General features: G+C 31.9%; 1 long non-coding RNA gene and 1 pseudogene across 1 annotated transcript; one reads left to right on the plus strand and one right to left on the minus strand.

The window, feature by feature from the left end:
• On the plus strand, window positions 2,758–6,628 carry LOC104698744 (annotated as a pseudogene).
• On the minus strand, window positions 10,239–11,954 carry LOC109133476. Its single transcript, XR_002038601.1, has 2 exons — window positions 10,873–11,954; window positions 10,239–10,769 (listed from the first exon to the last, which is right to left on the minus strand). It is a non-coding gene; the product is annotated as an uncharacterized LOC109133476 (long non-coding RNA).

The following is a 21,090-nucleotide window of genomic DNA, read 5'->3' on the forward strand; positions in this document are numbered from 1 at the left end:
TGGTGGGAACGAATACTAACTTTGCTAAATATGATATCCTCACAGAAAGTATAGATAGAATCAAATGTATTTCTCCAACCATCCTTCCTTCATCTGGATTCGTTATAGCTCCATTTTTTCAAGATCCTTTATAACCTTAAACGCACCCTAAGAATTTTTCATATAAACGTTTTTGGATCTGTTCTTCTGATCGAATTCTTCTTCACTTCAACTTCAATCATCGATTTGAGAAGGATTGACATGGCGGCACGGCCTTGATCCGGAGGAGGGAGAAAAAGTGACATGTAAAGGAGATTGATTTTTATTGGAACATAAGACTTAGTTGTATAAATTGTTATAATTTGATTGGATTAAGTTTTTAATGATATGTCATGCTTAGAAGAGTTTAAAAAGCTTAGGTGTCAACACTAGGTGAGAAACGTTCAACTTTTATTATATTGATATATATATATATATATATATATATATATATATTATAATGTTTTCTTAATTTATGTAAAATCTTAACACAGACGAGTAATACTTTATTTAACTCTGGGTTCCTATTTCTTTTATCATTAGTCAATAATTGACAGAGGTTCTTCAATCCAATATTGACAAACGAAATAGTATATTATTTATTAATGTTTCTTATTTAATCAGAAAATAGAAATATTGTCAATACTCTATGCATATTTTTAAATTAGGATAAAATAATACAGCTAGTATACGTATATTGTCATAAAAATGATATGTATAAATCCATCTAGTGAAACTAAATATAAGTAGGATGGTCAACAATTCATGTGTCAATTTCATAAATTTATAGTATTAGTACCAAATTTGTACATATTGCCAATAATAGTGTACACTATTTCCTTAGCTTTATAACATACACTTTTTGAGAAGAAAAAAAATCAAATTATCTTTCTAATAAAATCAAATTTCATAATTTAATCAATGTATATTGTTGATAATAAGAAAAGAAAGTTTGCTGAAAAAAAAAAATAATAATAAAAAGTTTGTAGGAATATGTTTTACATATAACCACATCGTTTATGAAATATGTATAGAAGTCAGAAGACTCCAACTAGGAGTCAATTTGAAGAAGATAACTTTTAAGACCTTGACTTAGGAAAAAACCATTCAATATGCAAAGATAGTAATGGATGTACTTTTAACATATCTTTAATCATTCAATATGTTAAAGATATTTAATTTGCACCGTACGGATCATGTTGTTCCAAATGATGTATGTTCTAAGTTGTAACATTTTTACATAGACATAATCGATTCTCAGACCATGATTTATGTAGTGTGTACGATATATATGACTGGTTTATTCATAAGATAATTGTAATTTATTTTTTGTATTTTGCTTTTATTAAATTTGAATTAAGAGGGAAAAACATGCAAAAAGACCAGATATTAATATATTGAAACAAAAAATTACATACTCCCAAATAAATTTATAATCTTAATTACATTACTTGGTTTTGATCATTTATTATAAATGAAAATGAAATACATTTGACTAAAACTAGTAAATGAACTTATATAGTCTCATTAATATATCCTAAAGGCTAAAACTAATGGAGTATATGAAACGTATATTCATGCATGTATAGGCTGATTCAAAACAAACTTTTTTTTTTTGACAACGATTCAAAACAAACTTTAATTATGTTTAAAATTTATAAATGATTTGTCTTGTAAAACTCGGTGTCTTAATGAGAGAAGACTAAATTCAACTTTCCAAAAAAAAAAAGTATTTCCTTCCTTTCATAAAGAATGTCATTTTTATTTATTTTGCACACAACTAAATAACTTTCTCTTTTTAATTTACAGGTCAAGATAATGTAGATAAATTGATATTTAATTTAAAAACCTGCATAGCAAACACACAAAATTTTTAAATAAAAAAATGTCAAAACAACACTATTTGTTACTTTATTTTTTTAACAGCTGTTGTTATTAATTATACTAGTAGATAAAAAAAATATTAAAATATATATTCTCAGAATTCAACTCGTTATCTTGTTTATAATGAACAAGGTGAATATTTATGTCGATACATAGTATTTGGTGTAGTTTTGACATTACGGGAATTGGATAAATAATTTATTGTAGGAAAAGAATGTAAAAATTAAAACCCTTTGGTGTTCAGTCTAGATTCAATATAAATAGAGTAACACATTAACATCAGATTAATATGCGAAAAAGAAGAACATTCTTATAATCTCACACATTTCTCTCTATTATCTTCATACCATACCCTAAGCTTAGAATCTCTCTACTCTTGCAATCTCTCTTCACCTTTTCTTCAACCTCACTCTAAGACTATGAAGATAGAAGGAGAAGTGGTTGTGATGAAGAAGAACCTTCTTGATTTCAAAGACGTCATGGCTTCTCTTCTTGATCGAATCCATGAACTTCTTGGTCGTCGCGTCTCTCTTCACCTTATCAGCTCTCTCCAACCCGACCCGGGTATTCATTCTTTCTTTTACCCCACCCGTTTACATTTTGCATTCAGTTCCACCTCTTAAAGTAATCCAACTCATTTTTCTCGATTTCATCACTAAAGTTTACATGTTGGCTCGATTCACCACTCTGATTTTTTTCTCAAATCAATAAAATTTGATAATAAACTAAGATTAGTAGTCAATATAGTAGATTCATTTGTTGTTATAAACCGATGTTGTGACAAATTTTTTATTTATTTATTTAGTTTATCCAACATTCCAACCTAAGTTTCTGTGTTTTACTTTAAANCTAAGACGATGAAGATAGAAGGAGAAGTGGTTGTGATGAAGAAGAACCTTCTTGATTTCAAAGACGTCATGGCTTCTCTTCTTGATCGAATCCATGAACTTCTTGGTCGTCGCGTCTCTCTTCACCTTATCAGCTCTCTCCAACCCGACCCGGGTATTCATTCTTTCTTTTACCCGACCCGTTTACATTTTGCATTAAGTTCCACCTCTAAAAGTTATCCTCTCATTTCTTTCGATTTCATCACTAAAGTTTACATGTTGGCTCGATTCATCAATCTGTTTTTTTCTCAAATCAATCAAATTTGAGAATAAACTAAGATTAGTAGTCAATATAGTAGATTCATTTGTTGATATAAACCATGATGTTGTGACAAATTTTTTATTTTTTTTTAATTTATTTAGTTTATCCAACATTCCAACCTAAGTTTATGTGTTTTACTTTAAATAAAATAATATTTTGGGTATTATGTATCAGCCAATGAGAAGAGAGGTAGACTTGGGAAAGCAGCATATCTGGAGAATTGGGTAACAAAAATAAAAACGTCAGTAACCGCTGAGGAAACCACGTTTGGAGTCACGTTTGATTGGGACGAGTCAATGGGACCACCGGCTGCGTTTGTGATCAAGAACCACCACCATAGCCAATTCTACCTCAAGTCCCTTACCCTTCGCGGCTTCCCGGAAGGTGAATTCGGTCCGATACGTTTCATATGCAATTCTTGGATCTACCCGAGTCACCGATACCGTTCGGACCGCGTTTTCTTCTCTAACAAGGTAACACGCTAAAACGAACTGGGACAAGTGTGCAAGTCTTAATATGATACACAAATTGACCTGGAAGTAATATTTGACAATCTAATCTGATAAGTAGTATGTTAAGGGGGTACTGGTTAGTGGTATGTTAGTAGTAGTAGTGTGTACTGTAAAGTAATAGGAAACATCCTATTCCATATTACATTATAGATTTAGAGTTAATAATTTATTTTAGATTTTGGAATATTCTCTATAACAAAACATGTTATTGTACCAAAGAATGAAACCGGATTTACAAATCACCTTCTTCCGTTATCCTAAAATAATTTTCTGTATACACAATATAGTGGGGTGGGACTATAGTCGTCAAAAGTCAATGTGAAGTTTATTAAATTCAATTTTATCTTCAGTATTTAACCAAATTACTAAATTTTTATTTTTATTTAAATTGAAAAAAAGGCATATCTTCCAAGTAATATGCCGGAGCTACTGAAAGAGCTAAGAGAAGAAGAGCTAGCAAATCTAAGAGGTAATAAGAAAGAAGGAGAACTCAAAGAATGGGACAGAGTTTATGACTACGCTTATTACAACGACTTAGGTGCGCCGGAGAAAGGTCCTAACCATGTACGTCCGGTTCTCGGTGGTTCACCTGAGCTTCCTTATCCCCGTCGTGGAAAAACTGGTCGTAAACCCAATAAATCCGGTTAGTCAACTCAAACTTTTGAAATCATATATACATTGCAAAACTCAATGGTTACTTGATGTATATGTCATTGTTTGTTCAGACCCTAAGTCTGAGAGCAGGCTCGCTTTACTCAACCCAAACATATATGTGCCACGGGTTGAGCGGTTTAGCCATGTGAAGTTCTCTGACGTCCTCGTTTACGCACTCAAAGCGGTGACTCAAGTGCTCGTCCCTGAGATTGCTTCTGTTTGCAACAAGACCATCAACGAGTTTGACTCCTATGAAGATGTTTTTCACCTCTATGACGGTAGTATTAAGCTAGCCAACGGTCACACCATTTCTAAGCTCCGTGACATTATTCCATGGGAGATGTTTAGAGAGCTCCTTCGTAATGACGGAGAACGGTTCTTGAAGTTTCCATTGCCTGACATTCTCAAAGGTAACATATAAATAGTTGGATAGTCGATTTAGACCACACTTTTTATAGATTTTGACATACAGTGATCCTATATTTGTTACAGAGAGTAGGTCAGCTTGGAGAACTGATGAAGAGTTTGCTAGGGAAATGCTGGCTGGTCTCAATCCAGTGGTGATTAGTCGTCTCCAGGTTTAAATCTTATAATTTAACTTCTTCTTGATTTGAAATGATTGAAATTCATCGATTGATCTTGCTTTATTACTAAATAAATTGGATATACAAAAATGTAGGAGTTTCCACCAAAGAGCAATCTGGACTCTTCAAAGTATGGAAATCAAGATAGCTCGATACGCGAAGAGCACATAGAAGCAAACATGAACGGCCTCAATGTTCATGACGTAAGTATATATTATATACCTTTACTTGTTTGACAATTAACAGCTCTATAGGGATTGTAGTTAACTGCAATTGGTTTTCTTTTGTTTTGTGTTTGTATAAAAAAGGCTTTGGAACAGAATAAGCTATACATATTGGACCACCACGACGCATTAATGCCTTACCTGACGCGGATAAACACAACAAACACTAAAACCTACGCGACTCAAACCCTTCTCTTGCTTCAAGAAGACGGAACTCTGAAGCCTCTTGCAATAGAGCTGAGTCTTCCACACCCACAAGGTGAAGCACATGGATCTGTGAGCAAAGTTTTCACACCAGCCGAGACAGGAGTAGAGGGATCGGTTTGGCAGCTTGCAAAGGCTTACGCAGCGGTTAATGATTCTGGTTATCACCAGCTTATAAGCCATTGGTAAATAAATGGTGACAACATTGTGGACTAGATAGAAAGATTTGATTTTTGGTTTGAAGTAACCAGTTTGTTTATGGTTTTTGCAGGTTGCTAACGCATGCGGTGATTGAACCGTTTATAATAGCGTCGAATAGGCAACTCAGTGTGGTCCATCCTATCTATAAGCTTCTACATCCTCATTTCCGTGACACGATGAACATCAATGCATTGGCGCGACATGTCCTTATAAACTCTGACGGGATTCTCGAGATAACTGTCTTTCCTGGTCGATACGCCATGGAACTGTCTTCTTCAATTTACAAGAATTGGGTTTTCACCGATCAAACTTTCTCCAAATATCTCGTCAAAAGGTAAAGCATCAAGTCTCTTTCTACATAATTCTTGAGTCACAAGTAAACCTAGAGTCTTGTGGGACATATAACCTTAAAATGCTCTGTTTCTGCCGAGGAGTTGCCGTGGAAGATCCAAATAGCAACAGTGGTGTTAAGCTTTTGATCGAGGATTACCCTTATGCTGTTGACGGTTTAGAGATTTGGCCAGCGATCAAAACGTGGGTCACAAAGTACTGCTCATTCTATTACAAGAACGACAAAACCGTTCAAACCAATACATAGATCCAATCATGGTGGACCGAGCTCCGAACCAAAGGCCACGGCGACAAACAACACGAATCATGGTGGCCATCGATGCAAACCCGCGACGACCTCATTGAATCCTGCACGATCATCATTTGGATCGCTTCTGCTCTTCACGCAGCAGTCAATTTTGGACAGTATCCTTACGCTGGGTTTCTCCCTAACCGGCCTACGATCAGCCGCCGGTTTATGCCATAGCCAGGTACCGTTGAGTACACTGAGCTGGCAGAAGACACTGATGTAGCATTCTTGAAGACGATCACGCCGCAGTTACAGACTCTTCTTGGGATCTCAATCATAGAGACCTTGTCTCTGCATTCAACGGACGAGGTCTACTTAGGGCAGAGAGAATCACCGAATTGGACGGCTGATGATGAGGCTTTGGAAGCGTTTAAACGGTTTAGGAAAGAACTGGAGCTAATAGAGAACAACATTATAAAAAGAAACAAAAACAAGAGATTGAAGAATAGGACTGGACCGGTTAACATACCGTACACTCTGTTATACCCGAATACTACAGATTACACAAGAGAAGGTGGTCTTACTGGGAAAGGGATCCCGAACATTGTCTCAATCTAGAGTTGCTCTTCTTGATTTCATGATTATGTCTCTTTTTCGAACTTAAATATTATTATTTTTTTGGGTTTTGCTTGCTATTATGAGCTCTTCTACATTACTATCCTTTTTTTTTGGGTCGTTCAAAATTAATATATTTTTCCTCTTGTTTTATGTACTTCCCACACTGTTAAATAACTAATTAGTCTGTTTTTCTCTAACAATATGGATCTTGATCGATGTCCACATATTTTTTGTGCTAGTAGTATATAAAAAAGTTGTGACACGTATATCAAGTTTATATTGGATCACAATATGTTCCACTACAAGGAAAACAATTAAAGTGTACATATTAGATGATTCGAATATCACATAGAATTAATTATTTTCTATCAATTTTCAGTTTACCACATAATTAAAACACATATCACTCGTAAGTCCTAAATAAAGAAAAAGCTAAAAAGCCATGTTTTTGCAATGTTTACCACATAACTCAACATTTATCTATGATCAATCACGTTTTTACCAAGTTATGTCAATTAACATATATCAAATATGACATTAGAGATTTCGTTGCAACGCGTTAACTGTTTACACTAAACATCAAGATTCAATCGTTGATTAATGTAACGTAGTACATTTAACTTCAGAACGACATTGCAAATATATATATATATATATATATATATATATATGCATGTTTTGTAGTTAATTTTCACAAAAGAACATAGGAGTAGTATTTAAAAAATGTTCTATAAATTGTTTCAACGTAACGACCACGCTGTCTTAATTCGAACAATTGACTTCGAATTCATGACAAACGTTGCATGTACGTGCGCATTTTTTTCCAAAGTTAAGATTTTACATGAAGTTAATGATCCTTGGGAGTATAATTTGATCTCAACAAAGTTTTTCTTTTGGTTTTATCTCCACAAAGTTAATGATTCTTTTGTAAGTATCAAGTATCAACTACTAAATTAATTATAACTATAAGATTGAAATAAATTGCTTTCATAAGCTAAATGCTAAATGTTATCTGTCGTATTGCGACCGGCGAATCGTTCTTGGACAACTCCTCGCCATCTCATGTGGACTATCTTCCTTGCGGTTTACACTATCTTTCTGGGTTTTATGCTTTTGTATTTTTGTACTAACTTATTTAGTTGTACTTGCTTTATGTATCCTAGTTGTTTTATTGGGATGTTGTGGTTCATTAGGAACCGGTCAATCTTTGTATTGTTATTTTTCCATGTAAGTATTTTGACCGCCGTAAAGCTCATTTTAGAAAAGAGTTTCATGTTACTAACTTAATGAAATGGAGTTTGAGCAGAGAAAAAAAATTTCGTCCTTTCAAAATTTATAGGCAAGTCTATATCCAAACCGAATCTAGTTTTTTAGATCGGATTCCAAATTTCAAGCTGGGTATTTGAGTGTGGTTTTTATGCCTATGCTATTAAACTTTCAATATGAAAAATTTGTTTATTCAAAAAATATTAGGGACTAGCGGTAATTACAATAACGATTAGTTAGTGGGAAAACTTTTTTCTATTAAACTTTCAATAAGAAAAAATTGTTTATTCAAAAGATATCGGTGACTAGTCATAATTACAAAAAAGATTTGTCAGTGAGTAATAAGCTTTACAAAAAGAAGGATGAACATTAAAAAAATGCATATATACATACATACGTACATGTCCGAGTGATCAGCTGTCGCTATCAGAGTTTCTCTTTGTCCTGACTATCGAAAACCCTCATCACACCACTCTCTCCGGCGCCGGCAAAACCTTTGCTTGCCGGCGTCGGGACTCTTGTCTCTCTACTGTTCTTTGTTTCCCAAAGCCCTTTGTTTCAACTGGTTTATGGCCTTTATCTCAATCGCTTTGTCCCAACACACATGCATCTATGTCCGACGGCGGTTTATTCTCATCAACGAGAGGAGAGGGGTGTTTTCCGATGAAACCTATCTTGCTCCAAACTCGGCCCATCCATTTCCCTTCGAACCTGAAACCAAAAGAACCCTCTTTAACCAGCTGTGCTCCAACTTCCGAATTTGACGCAGATCTAATGAAACTGGTTCTCTCTTGATCTTTATTGAAGCCTCTCCTCCCTTGTTCTCGTCACCGGTTCTGGTCTCCATCCCTCTCACTGCACTTTCAACCAGACCTCTCCAGACTCCTTTGTGAGCTCTCGGAACGATTCTTGTCCAAGGGATTCCGACCGACGCCTGCTCTGGTGACGACAAAGTTAAGGGCTGACAGCGGCGCAAACCTACCTATTGGTGCTCCCCGTTTGGCCTACCCCTCTCACCAGCTGGATTTAGGCCCACTTATAATCCCATTGAGGCCCATTTTTAAAAGGTGTGATACAAAATTACCTCTCCTAAAGCCCAGATTTGATCCATCAGTTTCTTATTTGTACTCCTTCGTTAGCTTCTCTTTGTCCCGAGTCATGTTTCTATTTGTCCGAAGACTGCAACTAGAACATGATCGCTCAATGTCGCTATGTTGGTACAAAAGCTATCTGAGAAACCTTGCCTTTAGATTCACCTAGGGTTGTTACTCATGGTTGGATTAGCTTGAAAAACAACGGCACTATGACCCCATCTCATAAAAGTTGGGATTACCGAAACTTTTTCAAGTGCCCTGCTCCATCTCACATGTTCCCTGAACCCAATCAAGAGCTATTTTGCATCTCTATGGACGTACCGTTTATCTCTGCTTGGTCAAGACGAGGTTTCCTCGGTAGCAGAACATTGGTGTCTCCAAAGTTGCTTGTTAGACTTGTTTGTCGAGGTCTGTTTTTTAAACCTGTTCGGATGCCTTTGTGTAGCCATATTTATGACTTTGATCCGACAGCTTGCTTGAACCCTATCCTTAAACCCTTTAATCTCCTGTTTCTTCTACCGCCACTAAATCGAAAACTTGGGTATGTTGACTTTTTCCAGGACCAAACTGATTACAAGCTTTGTGTGGAATTCATTTACCTCCATTTCCATGTGAGGGATGACCCACCTGCTTTGTTACGGCTTGTTATCCATCAAATGCGATTCCCGGTTTCATCTTCTTCAAACGCCATGAGCACTTGGCAACCATCTCACCCCTTAGCCTCCTCCATGGAGCACACTCTTAAAAGCTCCTATGCGTCTATCGTACGAGCGAAGTATGACTATTTGTTGGTTAGGGATTTTCTGAAGCTTGTCTTCAAACTTGAATCCTACAAGACATCAAAAGATCTTCCATCCTTTGCAAGCTCCTTAAAGTTGTGCATTTTCTTGGAAGACTCATGTAGTCTCTATCTTTACATTTCTTGTAACCCTTTGCTTCTAAGTTGTAAGAACATCCCTCTTTTGAGGTTTTAAGTCTAATAAAAGTTGTTTTGTAAAAAAAAAAAAAAAACATACATGTCCCAGTGTTCCGGTCGAAGTCACGAACGAAACTCAAATCCGAAAAACAAGAAAAACCAAATAAACCAAAACAAAACCCAAAATACGGATTAGTACATTTGGAAGATTATCAAGTACCAAAAAAAATATTAGGAAGGACAAAACGGTAAATATCAAACAGTTAGCAAACTAGGATATTTGCGATTAGCCGTAAAATAAAAACTATAGTGAAGATAATTTTGCGATTAGCCGTAATTACAAAAGCATTGACGTTGACACATGAATTGGAAGACAAGTCCGAACATCAAATTAATGCATAACTATACTACATACATGTCCGAGTGTCCCGTCCCCGACACAAACGAATGAACTCATTCCAAAAAAAACTAAAAACTATAAACCCAAAATACGGTAATAGCATAGAGTTAGCATACTTGTACTTGCATCGAAGAGAAGAACAACACTCTGTTCCACGTTTCTGGTCATGCTTGAGATCGCAGTATCCATCGTAAACGCCACCAAACGCGTAAAGCTTCCCCAACAAAAAAAGTTTTTTAAAAATTACGTTGTGAAGAGTATCAAAATCAATAAAACTGGAACAGTTTTTGATTAATCATATAAACTTATTCTTATTGGGTACGCAGATTCTGATAATCATGCTTAAACCGGAAAACCTGCAAAAATCAACCTCATATTTTTGTTACCATTAAATATTATTTATTAGATGAAATCAAGATGGATTATGCAAAAAAAATCACAATAACTCCTCTGCTCCCAATCGCTCTTAACATGTAAAAAAAAAAACACAAAAGCGTTTGATTCAAAATGAAGCAAACGTATATACAGAAACATATATGAAGGTGTGAAAGGAAAAAAAAAAGCATACCAAGATCGAAGTTTAGTCTCCATGAAAGACATGAGGTTAGTTGTTTCGCAGCTTTTTTCACATTATCTCCTTTTACCTTCAAGAATCTCTCAACACACTATCTGTAACAGAACTTCTCCTGTAAAAAAGAAACGGATAGACATCCTATTTCCCCCTGAGAACTATGACATCATATTGGATCTACCCAGAATTCCAACCTCTTTCTATGTCTTCCCGAATCAATAGTTGTAATCTTATTTCACCCTGAATCCATAGTTTTATTCCAATTTCTCCACAAATTTGAATTTAATCGGTTTATGAACTAAACCAATAAAAAACCACTTAAACTGGTATGAAATCAGTTTCGTTTGATTTAGAGAGTTTTATAATCAAAAACTAACAAAATAAAAATAAAAATAAAAATAAAAATTGAAATGACAATGGTTCATCCCCTTCCCCGTCTTCTTCCCTCTTCCCCTACTTATTCCATTCCAGATTTTTTTTTTTAAATGAGCTGCAGATTCAAATCCTATCAAAAATCTAAAGTATTCGACATTTCAAAGTTTCATACTCAAATGAAAAAAGAAAATCAAACAAACTGTACATGAATTCTCCAATTCCCAGAACATATGAGGGAATTAAATGGGGAAAAAAATTATCATCTTAAAAAAAAAGATAGATATAACCGGACACATATTAGACAGAGCCCGACTAAATTCTCTAACCACCGCCGGGACATCAGTTTTAATGGCGAGCTGAGCAAATTCGTGTACCCAAGATTCGTAACTTGCCTTCTTCGACTTAAGATATTTTTCTTTGACATAATTTTGACCTGGAAAATTCGGTTGTAGATCGGGAAGAAGATGACTGTGATCGATCTTCTAACAGGAGTTGACTCCATCTGGGATATGTGGGGATGTCTCGATTCAGGTTTAATCAAAGCCCTAGAAGATCCGATTATGAAACAAACAAAGCGAAGATGAGGAATAAGAAAAAGAGAGAGCCACTGTCATCGGAGCCGACATCACCAGTCACTAACAATGGAAGAGAGAAAGACAAAGAAAGAAGGGAGGAAGAAGAAGACCATCATGTTCCCTTTTTTTTTTTTTTAATTATTCAATCTATTAATTAATTATTAATTTAATTGTTCTGAGTTTATATTAGGTTTAATCCGGTTTAATGTTTTTGTTAGTTGGTTGGAAAAATTATAAACCAACAATAAACCATATAAACCCGTATTAATGAGGAAATAGATGTAAACTTTGAAATCAATGGAGAAATTGGAATAAAACTATCGATTCAGGGTGAAATAAAATTAGAACTATTGATTCGGGAAGACATAGGAAGAGGTTGAAGTTCTGGACACATTTAGTACGATGTGATAGTTCTTGGGAGAAATAGGACGTCTATCCAAAAAAACTCGATGCTTTTGCTTGTTATGAAAAGTTCCGAAGCATTTTTTTTGTGAACAAGTACATGCAGATATATTTGTTTATTGAAAAAGATTTGAGTAGTGACGTACTTGTTTGATAGTGAGTGGAGGAGTTTGCTTCCTGACCAAATGAATAACTTTGATTTACATATTTTACATTTGATTTTTTAATTTTATATTTAACTAGAATAGTATCGTGCTATATCGCAGGATTATTTTTTAAAATTTATTTTAATTATATGTATTGTGTTTTGTTTTTTCTGATATCATAATATAATATATATTGTTGGGAATCAAGTTTCATAAGTTTTTGTTAATTTTAATAGTAAATATAATTATTCCATTTAATTAGGTCTAATTTTCATATTATAAAAAATGATATAATGTTTTTTTTTTTAATTTTTGGTAAAGAAATAGGCTTAAACGTCAACAAATACACCTAGCTAGGCGTTATACATGAATCAACCAATCCCAATATTTCACTTAGCTGAAATTATCTGTTTAGTCAAATATCATCAAACTTTTACTTTGCCTGAGAAAATAATTGACTTTTTGAGTTTCACGGACATAAAATTGTTTGACATACATACTGATTTGATCTATTATACCTAAAACCATTTATAATATCAAGTCTTATATCAAACATTCTTTTTCCATTCAAAACAGAAAAAAAGAAAGAAAGGAAAACAATATTGTACCGACCATATGTAGTAATTGGATTCTGCCTCATGTATACGTGGGGATTTGTTATACTCCATACGTTTCATAATAATATAGGATGTTATAGAGGTTTTTGCTTGTTTCATAAAATAAGATATTTTTAATTTTCTAGATAATTTTTAGACTAATTTTCTATTTTATATTTATTTATTTTATACAATCTTATTTATAATTGGTTAAACTTTTTAAAATTAAACATGCCTTATTATGCGTGTTTTGGCTAAAACATCTTATATTTTGAAATGAAGGGGTATAATAAAACGTATATGTCTAGTTAACACATTACACATGTATTACCTTAGGCATATATTTTTTGGTTTTTTTTATTGATGTTTAAGCGTTTTTATTGAATTTTAAGCGTGCTTCTTTACCAAATAAAAGAACATTATATCATTTTTTATAATATGACAATTAAAACGTAATGAGATGCAATAATTATATTTTAATTTCAAATCTAAATTTGAAACTTAAATACCATCAAATCATATATTGTGATAATGGGTGTTATTTGTTACAAATTACTATTAATGCGTTCAACATTCATAATATATATGGAAAAAGACATAAACATGCACTTGCATTCTAAATAAGTGATGAAAAAATATAAAAATAAAATGTATTCAACTACATAGTAGCTTTTAAGAAAAATGATGAATAAACATCTAGTCCGAAATATATGCACATAAATCTTCATGTTCATGCATTTACAATATGTATTTGAAGTGTATTTTAGTACATATTAGCTTATTACAAGATTTTCCAAGTTATAATTGTAAAAAATTATTTAAATGCAAATAAACGAATAATTATCATATCACAAGAAAGACGGTTGTTCCTTGGATTATGCTCACAATCGGTCAAATGATTCATAATATTGCTAATCACCATTGTTTTTAAAATCGGATAGAACACCAATTCGATATTGTTATTGGATGGCTGGTTCAACCGTTTGCTTCATAGTGCTATTTTGCATCAGTTATATATTTGTATCTAAATAAAATTTGTTTTGAACTAATAATATTAGTTCAAAAAAAAAAATTGTTTTTAAGTAACAAAATGTATATTCCGGAAAAACAAAAGCCCTTTATAAAGCCTTATTGAAATATAGTCGGGTTTTGTCGGTCCATGTGAGTTTCTTTGGCGGTATGTAGGTAGAATAAGTCCATACGACACAAACCCTAAATATATTTGCATAGGTTCGTTAGTAGACAATCGTCTTCTCCGCTACATTGTATTTATCATACTTTTCATTTTTTAGGTGTATTTATTATATTACTACTTATAGAATAAGTGCATGTAACTATTTTAAAAGTATTGTAATCTTGTGCATTGTCTGATTTTGCTTGGAAAAGTCTTTATATATCTTACCTTAAGATAATGTTATAATTAATCGAATGTGAACAGGACGTAACTTGGCTATCTTTCTACACCAACAGGACCCATGTCAAAGTGGGAAAAAAACTACACAATATAACAAGTTGTGTGATAGGTCGATTTCAATATGCAAATTAAAAAAATATTTACTTTAAGAAACAAGGATGAGCATATATAGTAAAGTTGTGAAAGATATAACGCTGGAAGATTTGAGGTACACTGTCAGATAAGGGACCGTCTGGTTGAAGCAGAGGCAATACAATAGTCAACGTCTTATCATTATCAAACCACGTTTCAGGCGCACATTACAATTTACTCAAAAACCTTCAACATATTACATATCATATGCAAGTATGCGTGTGATAAGGGACCCTTTGCTTTGTGTCTGAGCATTAATGTTGTGAATCTTATGTGTTTATGTAATTATAATTTTGATACGAGAATCGGAGAATGAGTTTGTTTCGAGATTTATAACTGCAAGTGCCTAGATGATCCATATCAATCTATCAAAATGAGATATACAAAACAGTGAAGTACTTAAACCCCTAGTTTAATAGCCATGTCAATCACTTCTTGATATTTTATTAGTTGTTGATCTATTACATCAATCTGATGTCTTTTTGCTAATTGGTCTCTTGTGTACTGTCTCGGAGTTGATGACTTGAGAATTTGAGGTAATAGTAGCTCGAATTATGTAACACGAATTACGTCCAATGATATTAACATGCATGACGATAGTCGATATATATTTTGAAATAAGTTCTGTAGGGCATTTTGGGATGAATATACTGAAGTTACAACATTGGAATCGTTAAAAAAAAGTTGACCGATAACTTATAAAATTAGCTAGTAAGATCAAATGATAAAGTGATTCACAATTTTTCGGGGGATATAAGAGAGAAAACTTCTTAAAGCTACTAGCCACCAAAATATGACTTCAAAAATGTTCACATATGAGTTTTGTTTACAAAGTAACAATTTCATCGTTATATCCTCAAGGATAACAATAATTACTGTACTTTGATAAGAAAAAAAGAATGGAATTAGAAAAATATCATAATCGTAATTAGTTAAATAAAAAGAGAATAATATTATGAATACATATCTTATTATATAAAGTAAGATTTAAAAAGTTACTAACTCACCAGATTGTGACATTTGTGAATTTTAAAAGTTATTAACTTACTAGATTGTGACAAGTGTCAATTTTACATAAATTTCTAATTTTAATCTAATTTTAAAAGAAAAAAATCTTACTAACTCACCTTGTGATACGTGTCAATTTCATAAGTTACTAACTAACCAGATTGTGACAATTGTCAATTTTACACAAATTTCCAACGGTAAAAGAAAAAATCTTTTTAAAAAATCAAGAAATAAAAAAAAATTACTAATCATAAAATCTTATTATATAAAGTTGGGTTTTCAATTTAGCCATTAACAGGATCATGACACGTGTCAAGTATACTGATAAGATGTTGACATGTGTCAAAAATTATTAGTTTTCAAAACAGCTAATTAAGATAATAGCATTAAATCTATACAAAATTTACATATTTATTATATATAAAAAAATTCCTAAATTAAAAAGGAAAATTAACGAACTAATATATTTTTCATTGTACGCTAATTTTATTATATGTGTTTTCTTAATTACATTTTGAGTATAAACAAAAAAAGAATCATTAAACATGTATATTATTATTAATCAATAAATAGGTAATAGCAAATCTAAAAAGAATAACATAAGTTATGTCAAAAGAATTATTACTTTTGAAATGTAATAGGACAACTAATTAAGAAAATAACATTATATCTACATAAATTTACATGTTTATATCGAAAGCTTTGATCTTTGATTTTTTTTTTCTGATATAATTTTGCTTATCTATTATGGGTCTTTGATTCGTGTAGGTTCTTCAATGGAAGCTGTCATATTCAATGAATATAATCAAAGTATATAAAGCCTGCTATATTAATTGAGGATGGAGACACTAATGGAGGTTCCAAAATCCTGCTAAATCAAAGTATATAAAGCATTAGTAGCGTTATAAGTTTCGAAGAGTCAGATGGTTGATGTTTCTTGTCAAAATCTAGAGTTTTCTCTTCTGGATAATGTCAATGATTCGGTACTGACTCAAAAGCTACTTGATAGAGTAATTGAGAAGCGATTTTGAAATTTGGGAAGTTAGAACGGTAAACCATTTTAAAATTGGTTTCAAACCGGATTTATGTGTTTTTTTATCAGATTTGGTTCGTAAACCGTTTAAACTCATGTATATAGAGAAATATATGAGAACTTTTGATTCATATAAAAATAAGTTGAGAACTTACGATTCGAGAATATTTGAAACGAGGTTATAGTTCTAAGTAATTTTGTACAATGCGATACTTTTGAGGAGTAAACAGGTCATCGATCTTTTAATGTGATTATGACATATGTCATGTTTTTTTTAGTCAACCAAACATTAATAAGAAAAGTACTCCAGAAATGGTGACCTAACTCGAAGGGAAAAAGTTTACAAACGAAGTAGATGAACTTAAAGATCTAGACGATTGAGCAAGACAATCCTCTCTCAAATTCGATGAACGAGGAATCTTGGACAGGGAGAAGAGAGGAAAGGCGGCTCGAAGCAGGTGGAAATTGTCAAGGATATTAGAGAAAGCCGGCCAATCTTCAGGAGATTGAATCATCGTAACTAATTCGGCGCTGTCTGTCTCATCGCGCTGAAAAACAACTCCATTAGCGAGGAGACACTCTATTGCCCAAAGTAGAGCCTCCAGTTCTGCATGAAGCGGGGAAGGGCTTCGACGAATACATCTATCACCCAACAATAAAATCTGAACTTCGCCAACTCCAGAGCACCAATCTGATCTGACATATGTCATGTTTTGGATTGTTTATGAAGTTTTTTATTTTGTATGTCTGAATTATCTAAGACTTTCTATATACCATCATAATTATAATTTTCAAATTTTTTATTTTTATTATGTTATATTATCTTTCTTTCAATTTCTCAATAAAAAAAATTATTTGGTTGGTCATAAAATCATTCTACTCGAGTTAATAATTTTCACCAGTTGTTCATCCAAAATATTTATGGTTAAAAAATTATGTCACAAATTTTTTTTAGTAATTATAAGAACTATAATTATGCCAAAATGAAAGTAAAGTAACATAAAATTTGTTTAATTGGTTTAAAAGATATTTTAGGTGGTGATAAAGAGTATACTTTAACAATAAAATAATTTTGGGTGTAAGAACATGCATTTAATGGTAAAGCATAAAATAAAATTGTACGTGGTTATTAATTATATGATGTTTTGATGAATTCTTTGCATATAAAATATTTTGTAATAAGTTGTGAAATGTTCTGAAAAATTTACAATAATAATATTTGTAATGATGAGTATTTGGTAAAAGTTTTGGTGTAGTATAATTTAGCTTTAGATTATTGTAATAATTTTTATAATATATTTAAAATATAAAACTATAAAAAAGTGTATGAAGGTAAATATAAATATGATTTTTTTCACTAACTAAAATTATTAATATATTTACTTTTGGAATTAGTTTTTTTAATAATTTAAACAAATTGTTTATGGTTTAAGATTTATTTTCTTCAACAATTTTTAAACCCGCACATTGTAGAAATCCTTATCTAGTGGTATATGCATGATACAACTATTTGACCTAATTTGGACAACTAGTGTGGGTTTAAATGTGGTTTTAAAAATGACCCGAAAATAGATATGTTTTGCGTTTTTAATGCTTCACGTACGTCTTTGCATAAAATAAATAAAGAATAATGCTTCACGTCTTTATTTTTGTTAAAATTAAAATTGCATAGGAATTATTTTTGTACTTGTCTTGGACGTCTTTATTCAACAGATATACATCTTCTTCTTTTTTTGTAGAACATGCAATTCAACTGCATCATACATCACGTGTTCTGTTTGGTCCACTTTATTCAAAGCCTGTAGGCGTAACTCATACATCAAAACGAACGTATGTAGCAATGTCCAAGAACTGATGGATATGATGTTCTGAAATGATTGATAGATATAGATAGGAGATTTTACACATATAAACAGTCTGGCAAAATATGAATAATACAACGAGTGACATTGTTGAAAATGGGAGAAAGTGAAGCACATGTCTGCACAGTCAAAAAGGAAAGATATTTTTTTATGAAAACCAAAAATAGTCTTCACAATTTTTCCCTACTTATCCGAATTATAATAACCTCAAAAAACGCCTCAATGCATAAATTATTTTTGCCATCTTAAATATAAAATTTGCTAATACAAATAGCATACTTTTCACCGAAGAAAAACGAACTGTGTATATTAGTATATATCACCCTTGAGTTGAGACTTAACATCTTTACGTGTCTCAAATACGATTTTTTTTTTTTGGTCGGATTCCCAAATACGATTTGATTTTGTAGATATTTTTAAACAAGGATGTATGAGAATAATATTGGATGAGTGTAGTAATATTTTTTTTGTTCACAGTAAAAATCCACTAATTAAGTTTACGGTTACAAACTCTTTTCTGGAGAAAAACTAAACAAAAACTGTAAAATTTACATGAAATAAAGTTAAACACGTAGATTTTTTTTCTTATAGATAAACAAGCATCCCGAACAATAGTAAAAATAAGCAAAAAAAACTAATACAATAAGTTAGAAACACAATTCTAAAAACTCTTAAAGTGTATAGTTCTATTATAATGGGCTACAAACACCATTTTTCTGTTTTGTTTGGATTGAATATCTTACACTCAAACAAATAATTTGGGGACGTTATCTATCGGCTCATTTTTTTTGAGTTTGATTTCCATTCGAAATATTTTACTTCCATTTAATTAGTAAAAATAATACATTATTTAATTCTTTAGAATACTTAGTGTATGTACTATTCAACGGCTATAAATCAGAAAATTAGTTTGCAATTGGCGCCGAATTATTAGTTGTCCATAAAAATAAAAAAAATTAATGTTTTACACAATCAAAATTATGCATAAGTTGAATGATTAATTTTCCTCATGATTTCTCCACACTATCTATAGTATTAAACAAAATACGCAGATAAAAAACATATACTGTAAAGTGAAACCCAACGCACTGGACACTTGAGGTGTGTCAGTGAGAGTAGGGACATGCGAGTCCTTCCCAATGCTGGCTGCTTCATGTTCAATCTATTTCTTTAGTTAAAAGTTTTGCTTACATTCACAATTATTTTTAAAGTTGTAATGATAACAACACTACTTACTAACACAGTAGTGTAACACTTTTCATAAAATTCATAAATTCAGCTTTTTCCTGAGTTTCTATATATTTGTTCACTAAGATATGCAATGATGATTATTACTTTTTTTCTTTTCCTTTTGAAATGTTTATATTATTGTGCAACAAACTCAATTTCTTTTAAGCATTAGTATCTTGAAAATTTGTTTGTTTACATCTACTGCCATGTGATCGCAGATGTTGGTGATAGATCCACAAATTACAATAGAATCAATTACGAGATAAGGACTAATTTTATTGGCATTTGTAACTTTTACTATTTTGTCAAAAATCTTTTAAATTGGTCATTTTTTATATCTAAAACATAATTTTACAGATGATGTTTCAGTTTATTTGTTTCCGATTTTTTTTAGGGTATAGTTTTTTATTATTAAGTATGTATTTTATACAAAAAAAATTCCCAACAGTTTAGTTTTTTTATGTGGCAAAAAAAAGAAAAAAAAAGAGGCAAATTTAAGAAATTGCAGTTTGGAAATAGTCCCAATTATATAGTTTCTTCTTTCTAATTTTAAAATGATATTAAAAAGCTAAAAATTTATGATTTTATTTTAAAATATTTGTAGTTTTATACTATTTGATGTGTTGTTGATTGGGAAAAAAGAATTCTAAGAAGATATGGTCCTTATCATAAACAGCAAAAACCACATGCAAAGCAAATAAAGGCAAAGAGATCCAACAGATAGAATAAGATTAAAGAGCTTCACAGTTGGATTCTTTAGTTTTAATTTATTTCCATATAAATTATTGGAACTTTATGTCCCCACACACAAAAGAAAATAAAAAATAATGAAAACGAACTGAATAATTGAAGTTCAATTTTTTGATTTTCAACAATTAGAAGATAAATATAGAAGAACCCAGTTAAGTATATTAAACACTGATAATCATAATCTAATAAATCGAGATGATATATGTACATGCAACATATGAACATTTCTTCTAAGATATCTAGAAGTTAATATTTGTAAAAAACAATATTTACCAATTATAAACATGTCTTATTTGCCTTGATATAGTTGATCATGTGTGGGAGAACAAAAAATGGGTTTGTGTAATTTTTTTTTTATCTAAACTTTAATTTGGAAGGGTTTCAATGGACTATAATGATATTATGAATAGGTGTAGAAATGAAGCTGTCATTGAGGATCTTCATTTGGAAATGTTCCATGAACGTATCAGAATTTTTTGAGTTTTGATACGTTCATGGAACATTTCCAAATGAATAACAACCTAGTTGTCACAAAAGATAAGAATGGATTTTTCACGAAAATACTTCTGAGGCCTTTGTACCAAAATTAAGAAGCTGAAGAGCGTGAAGGCCATCGTACTTAACGAAAAGATAGTTTAGTGTTTAGTCCCAAAACGGGCACATAAGCTTTTGAATTCTGACAGATAAAGAAG

The sequence above is a fragment of the Camelina sativa genome, chromosome 6 (genome assembly GCF_000633955.1).
Source record: "Camelina sativa cultivar DH55 chromosome 6, Cs, whole genome shotgun sequence".
NCBI lineage: Eukaryota > Viridiplantae > Streptophyta > Magnoliopsida > Brassicales > Brassicaceae > Camelina > Camelina sativa.